This window comes from Mercenaria mercenaria, chromosome 18, assembly GCF_021730395.1.
Source record: "Mercenaria mercenaria strain notata chromosome 18, MADL_Memer_1, whole genome shotgun sequence".
Taxonomy (NCBI): domain Eukaryota; kingdom Metazoa; phylum Mollusca; class Bivalvia; order Venerida; family Veneridae; genus Mercenaria; species Mercenaria mercenaria.
Window position 1 is genome coordinate 33,229,130 of NC_069378.1, and position 14,806 is coordinate 33,243,935.

At 33.0% G+C, this 14,806-nt stretch overlaps 1 long non-coding RNA gene across 1 annotated transcript in view; it reads right to left on the reverse strand.

Moving 5' to 3' along the window:
* The window catches only part of LOC128550846 (uncharacterized), a 63,632-nt gene that overhangs the window by 16,174 nt on the left and 32,652 nt on the right, over positions 1–14,806 (reverse strand). The window contains exon 3 of the long non-coding RNA XR_008368502.1: positions 2,249–2,315. This is a non-coding gene — a long non-coding RNA (uncharacterized LOC128550846). The remainder of the gene's footprint in view (positions 1–2,248; positions 2,316–14,806) is intronic.

Consider the following 14,806-nt stretch of genomic DNA (forward strand, 5'->3'; position numbering starts at 1 on the left):
CTATCGGGTGGAAGACACAGAAGATCTTCTAAAAACAGAAGACGCACAATCGAACACCTCGGAAGAGCTCTTCTTATCCGTGGCCCAAACGAAGGGGGAAACGAACCGCCAGTTAAACAATAAATTTATTTAATTGAACGAGATAATTTTAACGTGATTCAATGCATATGCATATCTTTGAATACTGCGAACAAAGAATAGTAAATATATATCTATATATTTTGCTATTAATAACTGAACCGTTTACAACATTTGTAACAATAGTATTACACTATATTTCTTTATTTTAAACGAACAATTATTTTCGTCTTAGAGAATTTCAAAATTTACTTGTGCGCAAGCGCATTTGGACATTTTAGACTGGCTCACCGTAATTTGAGCTAGAAAGTGAAATCTAACGCCGTAAAATTAGTAGATTAGTCTAAATCCTCCTAGTTTGAAAGCTAACACTATGGACCTCTCCAATAACTTAAACAGTGCAGCAAACTGTATCATAAAGAAGGTAGAACTATTGTGTAATGTAACAGTTATTTTAAGTAAGTGAATTCTACATGGAATCCGAAATAGAAAATGCCCGACTTGGTAGTTTATCAATAAAACGGCTTCTTAAGGCTAAAACTTTCTTTTCTTTACCAGTGTTCATCAGTTTGGGGGAATGGCTGCAAAGCCCTTTAGGGTAGGAAATCATGCCGTAACAGTAGAAATAAGGGAAATATTGCGTCAAAATTAAAATAATAATTTTCACAAATATGTTAAGGTCAACACAGAGATTTGATTGGGATATATAAAACAAATTTTGGACGGGGAATTTTTGTCGAAGCATGGGGAAAACATACGTTTGAACAGGAGAATTAGGCCGAGGTGAATCTGTGTGACACACTCGTATGACTTGAAACTCAATATGAAAGAAAATGGAAGCGCAAGTAAATAGAATACACTTATTGAAAGGCATTCCGCTCACTAGTCAGACCTATTGACAATAGGATTTACTGTTGACAGGCATGCCATTCAATAAATGTTTTATTACACTATATCAGAAAGTGTTCTTTACAGCATTTTGTTTTAATTTTAGACTGATTTAGACTGATTAGCCCAGTAAACACATATTGAAAAGGAACCACCGGCGTCGCACAAACATTGGCCCGGCAATATGTATATGGAGTCATGTAATAATACATAAAATACAATTCTTTTACGATTTCTTAATGTTGAGACACTATTGCCATTTGGTGTCAGAGATGTAATGTCATACCAAAGTCAAATCTCGTTAGAAGTGCAGCTTAGCTCATTTAGAAAACCTAGACGGACATTCAAGAAATCGGACACACCGTACCTACCGCACACTGTATTGGAGTCATTTTGGTCGATTATTTTATATGCTTTCAATGAATATTCACCGATTACGAAGAAATAGTTGTTGCATGACAGTGTCATATTTACGATTTGACGCAAACGTGCTCAGGGGTCGCTTTGTAAGAAACTTTTGTGCTAGATTTCGTATATCTGTACAAAACCCGACCATTGAAGCAGGCTGTTCTAACCTACAACCTGCTAAATATCTATAATTGACTATTCCATCATGCAATTTGGGCAGATCCATTTCTTATTTGAAGATTTTATTTATAATGGAAATCTACTGACTGAATAGCGAACAGTGCAAACCATGATCAGTCTGCGCAGGCTCTGATTGCAAAGACAGAATCACTAGCCGACAACAGACTAAAGGTAAATAGTATTGATAGAAATGATAGAGTATGCCGGCTATTTCATTATGAGTATACTTGAGTACCTTATGTGTTATTTGCTATTTAAGGTAATGTTAGACTTATGGATGGCTTGATATGCTGATATTGTCTTGGCCATGTTTCACTTTTGTAACATATTTAGTGACAAATTGCGGCATTGTAATTCATGCCGATAGCCAAATAAAGTTAACATAATTATAGAAAAATAAGTGTGTAGATATTGAATTTTTCCTGATGTATGGTCCAAAAAGTAATTCAAATTTGAACTCGTTTCCAAAAATATGACAAGATGACAAGAAGTTATTGTGTTTTTGTCTTTTGAAATTTTATACGTTTATGTGTTTCTGTGATTTTTTTTAAAATAATCTGGGTAGAGATCGTAATATGCATTAAATGATATCATAACATTAACATGCCATTAAAAAACATTTTTCTTTTAATTAGTAGTTTGAAAGATATTGTCAAAAGTATAGCATACATATGAAAAAATGTTGCTTACTTACAGAGATATCGGCATTCACAGACGGCATGGTAACAAAGATCGCCGCACGTCAATGACGTTATTGACCTCTGAAATAGATGTGTTTGACGATTAGCAATAACAAGCTTTATAGCACTACATGTCGAAATTCACCCGCGAGGATGCCACTATAGTTTTCACGGTTGACTGCTAGAAGACGGACCTACACATCTTTATATTTTCATATGAGTAGGTGTGTTGTTTTGATGCCAATTGATCTTAAGCTATATCGGAGGAAAAAATAATTTGCTAAAAGCTTGAATCTGTATAAATTAATATTTTATAGACTTAAAAGCTTTGTCGGAACATAGGAACAATAAATCTGCTCTAAAACTTTCCTTTGAAAAGTAGTATTTATTGCAAAGGTGTCAATAGTGGTGCTTTACAAGTCTTTCTCAATTAAAATGACAGCAATTCTTATTTAAAAGCGACGTCTGAAAACTGTCTCAGGCAATTTTGACTTTAATCAGATTTATAGGAAACCATGTAGATAACTGTTTTTCAGATCAATAGCGTATGTCTTAATATTTGCACTGAAGTGTTCTTTGTTAAGGAAATAACCTACTGAATGCAAAGGCCTTCGTTAAAATTAAGCGATAATAAGTTTAAAACACCAGTAACTCAAAGTAAAAACTGTAGTGCAGTTTAATATGATTAGGTTTGGGGAAAATGTAATTGTCATTTAAACAAATTTTCTTAACACATCTGCTAAATTTTGTAACAAAATCAAGTGTATACATTATATAATATCCGTAACAATGAACTATCTTAGATAATAAACATGTTCATTCTTTTAAGAAATATTCCGTAGGCAAGGTTGGTTGGATATATAACCACACAGTTTAAACAATTGTAAGAGTTGTACATCTTATGAAATGTTTTCTGTAACAAGTTCAAGAAATGCGTATACAAACATAGAACAGTGATGTTTGAGCTATAGCAAGAATGCAAATACTGTAGCGATTGTATTGGATATCTTTTTTTCTTCAGCACAGTAGAGTAGCAGCGACATCTATTATAAAAGCTGTTAACTTCTTATGCTGCTTCAGATACTCATCCTATCAAGACTTGAGACAATGTGATACTACTTAATCATGCATTTGGTGGTTTTCTTTCAAATCCTACGATGTATTATGCTATAGGAACAGTTATGACCATTATAATGACTCTTGGAATTTCAGAAAATTTTGCAATTCTGTACACATATTTCAGGAACAGGAAAATACAAACAGTTGATAATCTGTTTATAGTCGGAATAGCGTTAAGTGACATTGGTCAGGCAATTTTCGGTGTACCTTTTGTTGTCATAGCAAGTTTTAGTGAACGATGGGTATTTGGATTTAGCGTATGTCAGTACTATGCCTTTGTAACAACCTTTTTGGGAATATCACAAGTGGCAATGTTAACTTTATTAGCGGTGGATAGATATTTTATTATAGTCCGATGCAACCGTAAATTTTCGAATTCGTTTTGTAGTTGTACTGCAACAATTACGTCTTCGTTTCTATACGGCCTGGGTTGGGCCACTGGACCATTGGTTGGATGGTCAGGGTATGAGGAGGAAATTAAGGGAGTTGCCTGTTCAGTTAGTTGGGAGATAAAGAACGCAAACAACATGTCATATACATTAAGCTTGTTTACCTTTGGCTGGTTTATACCTCTGTTTCTCATTGGGTTTGGATACATTAGTATTGCCTGGACGGTAAGTTTATGCGAGAAAACACTTTTTTTCTATATTTTAAAGCGTTAAATTCCAGCAAATGGTAGATCACATATCGTTTCGAGTTTGTGGAAAATAAAACGACTGATTGTCGATTTTGGTATTTTGTTCTTTACTCATATATCAGTTCTAAAATTTCTTCTTATTTTCAAAAATACAAAATGGCGTTATCCTTTTCTAGAAACCAAATATTTTAGCGGTACTACTATAAACACAGCGCTCAACGAGTTTTATTCATGAAATTTTTGGGTCTGTTTAATGCATAAGAACAAGTAACGTGGCTCCGAAATAACTTTAAATTTCTCGAAATTAAACGTTTGAATTTAAAAGCAAGCAGTTCTATGTCGATGAAGAGATACTGAAAATGATCTGCTATAATTTCAATAAACCGTTCTTCAAAATGTTGTTACTCCTCAGACTTCAAACCACATTGTCAATGAAATATAAAAAAAACCCCACATTACTTCTAATTTTACTCTTGTATAGTTAAAGATGTCTAAATAGCAGTTTTATGATATTACGAGAATAGATATCAATCGCTTGATTTGAAGCGTTACACACTTTTCTCCCTGTAATATTTCGAATATCTCCTTTTACAATCAGTCTGTGGCGAAAAATGCTCAGACCATATGTAATTATGTTAATTATAATTGATGTGAAGGAGCACTGAAATAATTATAAGAATGGAAACGTGTGATGTTTTAATAGCTTTTATTTTCTGTAAATTGTCTCTTAGTCCGCTAGACTACCTATAGATATGAAAATACCAACTCAGTATTTGCATGTACATTTGGGTGCCAATTAAATTGTGATCGCATTGACTTCCCGAGCATTGTTATAATTTCAAATCAGTAAAGTCCCATCATTTTATAAAATTATTAAATGTCTGTATATTAAAGTTCCCTAAAGCTTTAATTTTTATGTTAAAATCAAGGTGTTAAAATCACATGAAACAGCTGTCCAATTAGATGTTATGCATAATTAATATATGGTTTGACAAACACTACTCTACTTTCATTACTGCGCATGAATATTCCAATAGAACTATAAAGGGAGGAAATAAAGATGAGTTCAATTGAACTTCCTATTGTATTAATCAATATTCAGACATTTAACAATTATTAGAGAAACCAATTATCGAACACAGAATGTAACAAGAAATCGATACATTTTATGCTCATAGCAAAAAATATGACAGCCACAGTATAAACAAGGGCATTATGAGTCTTTAAGCAGTATCATAAATGGATTGTTACTGTAATTATTGAAAACGGTCCTGTAAAAAGATGACGCTTTCCGTTCGGTTCACAAGATTAAAAATGAAGTGTTGTTTTTCTTACTATACATATACCTCTATTATGTAACACTGTACGTAACTATTCTGTGCCCCTTGGTAATTTACAACACCCTAAATGAAACTCAGTATTTCAAAATTTCATCAGTGGAAAACAACTTCAAAAAAAACCCCAACAAATAAAAACAAACTGTATATGAGTGTACACGCCTAGGGACTGAAGTCCTGGTTTGCTGGGATGAAATTCTCTTCTTTCAAATGACCTTATAATTATTGGTACCACACCATTTTCATTAATATTGAATGTTGTCTGACAAATGCCCACGTCATAGTACATATTGTTTCCAGTTGTAATTTTTCTCAATAATGTGTGCTTAGATATTGGGTTACACTTTATTTAGATATTAAATCCTTTCCATTTCTGAGGAAAATGTTCAGCCGCAATGAAAGTCGAACATTGTTAGGATCTTGTATTCATTCATTACTAATTGACAGGCATTTTGGAATACAGATTGATATTAGAAAAATATCTGTGAAGGCCAGCCATTTACGTAACAAACGTCGCAATATTCAACAAAGATAAGCTTCTTCTTCTTGTAAGCTACTCGTATTTCAAGCTACTCATTTTTTAAGTTGCCCGTATTTAAAGCTACTCTTATTTTAAGTTTGTGGTTTTTCAAGCTACTCGTATTTCCAACTAATTGTCTATTAAGTTGCTCGTATTTTAGTCAAGTCGTATATGCTCTTCTCTGAGACATATTCTTCTCTGAGACATATTAAATATTTATTTGACGCGAAAAAACACGTTCCCGCAAAAAATATAAAAATGACATAATTGCAAATATGTGACATTTATATTCAATTGTATATTTTCGTTTTGAAGAGCATTTTATCAAAGTAAATATGTCTGTCATTAAGTTCAAATATTGATACCCATCAGTGATGAAAATATTAATTATATCTATTCGATGTATTCGATAGCTCTTCTACATTTATAGTTTACATTAGGAGATTATTCCATATGCAAAATATAAAGCCGTAGCAAAATAGATAATCACTTACACATTTGTTTAAATATTAACTAAATGTAAACAACTCATGTGTTTATTTTAACAATGTTGCTGAAATGTTTCATGTTTAAACAACGAATTATTTACATTTAGATTAAAATCCAACCGGTTATCTAAGTGGCACAAATAACGTTGATAAAAACAAATATTCACTGAGTTTCTATAATGACGAAAATCAAGATTTTATACTGTTAAATGTCGTAAAATTATACTGTGAAATCATTTAATTTCGGGGGCATGAAATTTCGTGGTTTTGGTCAAAACGGCAATTTCGTCGGGATATGAATTCGTGGATTTCAACTTTTGAACATGAAATGAATAGAAATTTTACTTGTTCGTTGGGATTAAATTTCGTGGATTAACTAAACCACGAAATCCACGAAAATTAGTCCCCCACGAATATTAATGATTTCACAGTATCTTAATTATTTCAGATATACAGGGACAGAATTGTTAAACGACATGTTCGAGTATCATCGGTAAAGAAACAAAACAGGGACAGGAAAGTTGCGGTAACTGTATTGTTAATGATAGGTAAGGGTTTGAAACAAAAAGTGAAAATACAAAAAATTGCAAATATGTCACCAAAGCTCTATAACCCTCTGTTACAGCAATATAAATGGGACCATATCGTGTTTTTAGCTCACCTGAGCACTGCTCAGGTAAGTTTTTGTGATCGCTCGATATCCGGCGAACGTCGTCTGTCTGTCTGTCAACATTTAGCTTGTGTATGCGATAGAGGCTGTATTTTTCAACTGATCTTCACGAAATTTTGTCAGAATGATTACCTTGATGAAATCGAGAGCAAAAATTGAAAATGGGTTATCTTGGGTCAAAAACTAGGTCACTAGGTCAAATAAAAGAAACAACTTGTGTATGCGATAGAGACTGTATTTTTTAATTGCTCTTCATGAAATTCGGTCAGAATGATTACCTTGATGAAATCTAGGTCGAGTTTGTATATGGGTTATCTGGGGTTAAAAACTAGGTCACTAAGTCAAATGAAAGAAAAACCTTGTGTATATGATAGAGGCTGTATTTTTCAATTGATCTTCATGAAATTTAGCCAAAATAATTGCCTTGATAAAATCAAGATCAAGTTTGAAAATGGGTTTTCTGGAGTCAAAAACAAGGTCACTAGATCAAATCAAAGAAAAAACTTGTGTATGCGATAGAAGCTGTATTTTTCAATTGATCTTCATACATTTTTGTCAGAATGATTTTCTTGATAAAATGTAGGTTAATTTTGAATATGGGTCATCTGACATCAAAAACTAGGTCACTAGCTCAAATCAAAGAAACAGCTTGTGTATGCGATAGAGACTGTATTTTTCAATTGATCTTCATGAAATTTGGTCAGAATGATTGCCATGATAAAATCTATGTCGAGTTTGAATATGTGTTATCTGGGATTAAAAAGTAGGTCACTAGATCAAATCAAAGAGAAACCTTATGTATGCGATAGAGGCTGTATTTTTCAATTGATCTTCATGAAATTTAGTCAAAATCATTGCCTTGTTGAAATCTAGTTCGGGATCGAATATGGGTCATCTGAGGTTAAAAACTAGGTCACAAGATCAAATCAAAGAAAAATCTTGTGTATGCGATATTGACTGTATTTTTCAATTGATCTTTATGAAGTTTGGTCAGAATGAATGCCTCGATAAAATGTAGGTCGAGTTTAAATATGGGTCATTTGGAGTCAAAAACTAGGTCAATAGGTCATTTCAAAGACAATACTTGTTTAAACTCAAATGACCACATTTTTGGTTCAATCTGAATGAAAATTGGCCAGAATATTTGTTTCCATGAAATCACTAGGTCAAACATGTTTACACTGTTATGGTGTGTTTCTCAGGTGAGCGACCTTGGTCCTTGTTTATACTGATACAGAAATATAATATCTTAATACTGAAATATAAACTCCGTTTAGTATTTTCCATATTGAAGTTCATGTTTCATATCGGGTGTGACGTCATTTGTGGCGTCAGTTTTATGTGTGTTGTCGCGTTTGAAATTTCTTGAACGATCTATTTTGATTTAACAAATGCTAAAGGACAAATTTATATTAATTTTATAATGATTACTAGTGTAGATGTGTATGTAATAATAAGAGTATTATATTTATATAGAGAAATATGCACAGTCACGTTCTATCGCGGAATAATAAAGCGCTCCTGAAGTCGCGCAATATTTCCGCTGCAGAACTTGAGCATATTATTCGATACAAATCTAATAAGCTATAATTATATGCTCATGTTGCACATTTCAAACATTTAAGTTAAGTACTTATTTAATTATTTGCTGATATTTCCTCCCTGTTTCAGGTGCGTTTGTTGCAACCTGGCTTCCTTACTCAGTTGTGTCAATGTGTTCGGTTGTAGGAAACTTTGACGACATTCCAAAATGGGCACAGGTAGCGCCAGCTGTTTTTGCAAAATGCTCAATTATTTGGAATCCTGTCATCTATGTTGCAAGACACAGTACTTTCCGCAGGGCAGTAATGGAAAGTATATCTTGCATAAAAATAATACCATTTATAGGAGAAAAATGTAAATATAAAAGCAAAAAACGAAATGTTCCAGTCAGCCTCATGATTAAAAGTAAAAGTAATAGAAATAAGGATGTTATTGACATCGCTTCGGAATGTCTTTCCAGTATATCTTGTAACAATAATTCATATGACGGTCTTTGTACCACAAAACTATCGCGCACACACAATGATACATGTATAAATATAAAGGAACGATCAAAGGCAAACATTACAGATAGTATTGAAGCTTTTTCAATGACTACTTTTAACGAAGAACAGTGTCTAAGTCAGACGTTAGAAAAGAGTAAAAGTCAATACAACACGTTGTCAAAAGGTATTACAAAAGACAGTGCTTATCCACAAAGCATACAAGACATGGATGTCAAAAAAGGTGGAGACCACGAAGACCGTGTGACAAAAGAAAGTAATAGTGTTACAAAAACTCATATTAGACAAGAGAAGGATTTTACTTTTGAATTAAGTTCCTTGGCATTTCATTGTGCTAAATCTGGAACAGATGAATCCAAACACAATTCACAATATCCGTTCTGCGTAAGACACAATTTGTTTGACAAACATCGATCAGAAACTTCAAGCAAACTTTTTCAGGAAGACAGAGCATTGTCAGGGCAAGATTCAGTTCGCATGAAAACAAAAAACAAACAGATAGGAAAAATTGACACCTTATACAAACAAAGGTTAAAATTAAGAAAGCAGTTGGCGTGTTTGTACTCGGAATTAGATCGTACACAATCTTTACATGGACACTATTCGGAAAAATCTCCACCAGTTATCAACTGTCGCCCGAAAACAATAGCATTTGTTTTAGATCTGGATGAATTAATACATATGTCTACAACTGCTGGTAAAGCAACGAAACGTTATATTAACCGTGATGTATCAAGAGAAATGTGCAAGGATCAGAATGAATTGTATCAAGTTCCGTTACATTCGCGCAGATTGTCAAAAGCTCATAAAGTGCCTAAATCAAACTCCAGCGAAACTGAATTTGAAATAAAGCACGACACAGGCACGTATAAACCGTATCAAAACAATGTATCGAACTTAGGTATGTCTGGCAAAAGTAAACAAATGGTGACAGAAAGTGATAAAATGTACTCTGAGGCAGATCCTTTGTTCAGAACATGTACATGTATGATACACGATACCAGTTTGACACTTAGAGATAAGAGGTCAAATGCCAAACAAGAATCGTCCTTTGGTGACTTGAATATGATGTCCGATGAAAGTTTCACAGCTGATGGACAATCTGATGCCGACAAATTAAAAGAAAACAAGACAATCTTGAGAAACAAAACAAAGTATTTTCAGGTTTAACTAGTGTAAGAAGAGTAACTTAAATAATCTGTGAATGCAGATAATATAAACATGTTGGCAAAAAATGAATAGATCCGCTGGAAGAAACTACAGAATCACAACAATTTCAAAACACGATATATATATTGGATGCTGTTACTTAACATGCATTTCTTATACAGTTTACTTGTTCCAGAAGCATTATAGGGTTGGTATAAGTATTATAGATGTAATGTTGATAAAGGTTTTTTTTTTGGTACTTAAGTTGACAAACCTACACGAACATTTGTAAAATGTTATATTCCTCTACACAGAGCAGTTTAGCTTGTATCCTTACTTATAATGGGTTATTAATTCTTCCGACGAGTTGTTGGGGTTACAGTCATATTATATATTTGTATGAGAAAATTGTATGTTTCACTGTAAAATCATTAATTGTTTTGGTGATTTCGTGGTTGAGTCAATCCACGAAAATAAATTCTAACGAAGAAGCACCATTCCCATTTGTTTTTTCTTTCAAATGGTGAAATCCACATGAAATTGCCATTTCGGCCCAAACCACGAGATTTCTTGCCCGTGTAATTGAATGATTTCACAGTATTTGTTACGCTTTACTCAGTGAAAATAAAGAAATATGAAAATTTTGTTTTGTTATAAAAAAAATTGCGAAAATCCTGTAAGGATATATCATCATTCTTTCAGACAAAAGTATCACTGTAACAATGAAAGCAAAGGTGTAAAATCATTTTTGGTTAGTATCATAGGAATCAATAGCGAGATTAGATTTAGTGACAAAGAAGCACTATTTTTGATATACTATCTTGATCAAACGTATTTCCTCTAATATTCTCTGACTGAATAAGTCCGAAGCCCTCATTATTTAGTTATTTTGGTATTGAGAGATTGTTATGCTTATCTACAATAGACATATCTATATTTTCACTTTTATATCTTTTATTTTAATGTTATTATTTGAACATTATATTTGACAGAGCTTCATTGTTTTATGAATGAAGAAGGCCAGTGACTGAAGTGTTACGTAGTAAACAATCTCGTTTGTGCCATCAAACTTAATGTGGTTGCCAGTATTTGAAAACAAAAATGGTTGTAATTAGTGCTGGTCTGTCGCTAAAATCCCGGAAGCTTTTATTTCAAAGGATTGATATGCATGACATGTTATTTTGAATGCAGCTCTACAAACACAGACAGTTTAGATAAATTCATCAAATGAAGATTTTTTTCCGATTTAAAGTAAGTGTATATTAAGATTAAGCCTTTGTCGTGAAAGATGCGCATTAGATATTTTTTATGACAAATTATCAGTCAAAGGAGGACAAATGACTTAATTTAGAGTAAATTATTTGCACCCAGAACTCTGTATTGCATGAGAACCAAATCTTGATAGATATTTGCGGCTCGGGCTCAAATTGTGCATTATTATAGGTTATTAGCTTTGTATCGGGAAATATGCACGAGTTCTTCTGCGGAAATATTGCGCGACTTTAGGAGCGCAATATTCTTCCGCTGAAGAACGAGTGCATATTTCCCGATGCAAAGATAATAACCTTTTTATTACAGACACATCTACACGTATAAATATAATGTAAATATCATAAATATGTTCAATAGCTTGAATAGGATTGACAATACTGAACTAAAAAGAAAAAGTAGTGCAACAAGACAAACTGAATTACGTCACGCACCCGATATGAAATTCAGGCGTCAGTGTATGGAAAAATATTGACGTTTCCTTTCATCAGTGTAGGAACAGGAAGTAACAGAGGTACTTTACAACCACGGCCGGGATATTATGTACGCGATTCAAGTCTTTGGCAAATATTGATGTTGCGACAAATAAACAAACACGATAAATATCCAACGGGAAATGACAAGTTTCAAAATACGTTGTAAAGTACGTTTAAGTAAAGACAAAACAGCAAAATCAAAGAATGAATAAATCACAACAATACAAATGAAGGGTCGCATCTGTTCAGAAGCTTGTCTATGTTCTTAATATCCCTGTCGTCATAAATTTCTTTTTGATTCGGTGTCAATAAAAAGAGACAAACGTACTCGAAGACTTAACTAGACTAAGTGCAAACTACAGAATAGAACAAATATTTGATAAACGGGTTTATAATGTATAATTGTAGTCTCTTTCTATTTGATATAAAACGTACATTACTATACATGTGAATGGACGGAAATACAAGTATATCAAGCTGGAAATTAAAATATACAATGAAAAAAAGAAATTATGTCAAGTGAGCTATTTTTTCAGTTGATGGCGATATTTGAATTAATAGTTCTAAATCAGATTTCATTCGCTATACATTAATACATATTTTATTTCAAATATAAATAACGTTTAGTTATCGTCGTTTTACATATTCAACAAAGAAATCAATTCAATTTAGCTACTTGCACAGAAGGCTATGCTATTCGTGTTGGATCGAGACAGTTTGTTTGTTTTTAAATGCAAACTGTGCATTAGTCAAACCAATATGGTCTGATCTGTTAACATCATTTTATGGCAAGGGTTTCACGCCTACACAATTATCCCTAAAAATCACAAAGTGTTTATAGAATGTCAGCCTAATTATGCAAGAACCAAATAAAATTAGTTAGATATTATTTTAGGTAACCAAGGATACTGAGTTTTTAACATAAATTATGTTCATGTTCATGCATTTTAAGATTACGCCCTCTACAACAAAAATTACAACAAATCCACAAATGTATTTTATTTTTAAAATTTCATTATGTTTACGGTAAAAAATTGCAAATTTTATGTTCATTAAAAGATGTATGTTTATGGACTTTTTAATAAGGGTACTGTGGTTTTATGATAATAAACTTTGTAGCGCATAATCGGACATGACTTTTTCAAAGGTAAATCATGTGTAATATGTTATCATCAAAATGTTTTCAGATATTTACGTATTTGCGTGTAATGTGATATATTCTTTATCGGAAATATAACTAAACTGATACGTAAGGGTTTCACGCGCAGTGGTAGAAATGAATATTTTAAAGCATTAGTAGCAATTTATGACTGGAATTTAAATATTTCATTTTGAATCTCAGTTTATCTTCTAGTTCTTTTGTTTGGCTATTTCTCTGCCAAACATACCCAAAGAAAATTTATCGCATCGCTGTTAAAAGAAATGTCAAATAAATTTTAAAAACTGACAAATGTCAGATTGATGCCTACATAATAATAATAATAATAATAATAATAATAATAATAATAATAATAATAAAAATGATAATAATAATGATTTATTTCCGCAGTTTACATGCTGTATTACAGAAATTAGATAAAAACAGTAAAAGTAGTAATTCAAGATGTAATTCAGTTTCAAATGGACTAGTTGGATTTTTGAAGGAAACCGCGGGTTGATGGATTTTTTTAAGGAACCCGTCTGCTGTATTTTCAGTTACGTTTTCTTTTTGTTGGGGGCCTTGATGCATGGCTTCAATGCTGTGTTATGTGTGCTCTATGCTTCCGGGGAATTTACCCTTACCTTTTTTTTTGTAGTTCGTCTACTCCTGTCATCGGCAAAAACGGATGTTTGATTTAGGCACCCCGGCCATTGCGTTCCTCAAGTTGAATTTGAGTATGCAAAAGATAATAGATAAGGGTAGATTTCTCGGAAGCACAGAACACAAAAAACACAGCCCCAGAGCCACGCATTTACATAGTAGGCCCACAACAAAAAGAAGCTGTAATGGAAAAATATTTCAGACGGGTTGCTCCAAACATCCAACAAGTACATATTCGATAAAACTGGTAGATAAGAGAAGCAAAGCGCCCATATATAATTACCTTCGACATCCAGTAAGTATAGAAAGTCAACAAACAGGATCAAAATGGTGAAAAGGCGTTAAACCATAAGTCTACAGCCGTACAAATAAATGCTCAATGATTCCAAGGAATCAGTAAATCTATAACAACACTGAGACATAGTACGGGGCAACCTTTTACAGCTACCACACAGCACTAAATGTCTGCTGTTGTGACTACAAAAGATAATAGGTAAGGGTAGATTCCTCGGAAGCACAAAACACCAAAAACACAGCCCCAAAGCCACGCATTTACATAGTAGGCCCACAACAAAAAGAAGCTGTAATGGAAAATATTTCAGACGGGTTGCTTCAAACATCCAACAAGTACATATTCGATAAAATTGGTAGATAAGAGAACCAAAGCGCCCACATATAATTACCTTCGACTCCCAGTAAGTATAGAAAGTCTAAAAACAGGATCGAAATGTTGAAAAAGGCGTTAAAAGACTACAAGTTGTGTTCTATTTTCTAAATATAACGCATACCGCGATTAGAGGGTTCCCATTTCTTATCAAGGTAATCATGACCTTTACTTGATTATTGAAGGACGTGGAGGTTGACATTGATACTGATGGTGTTGTGGCTGTTGGCGTGAATATTGCATTAGCTTTAACTTAAAACCTTAACAAATAATAGAAACCCGCTTTAAAGCGTCATGTTATTCAGTAGACATTTCGGTGTCAGAAATTTGATATTGACCTTTTTTGTTTGTAATATGTATAAACGGTAAAACTGACAAAAGTCGTAAAAACGTTATA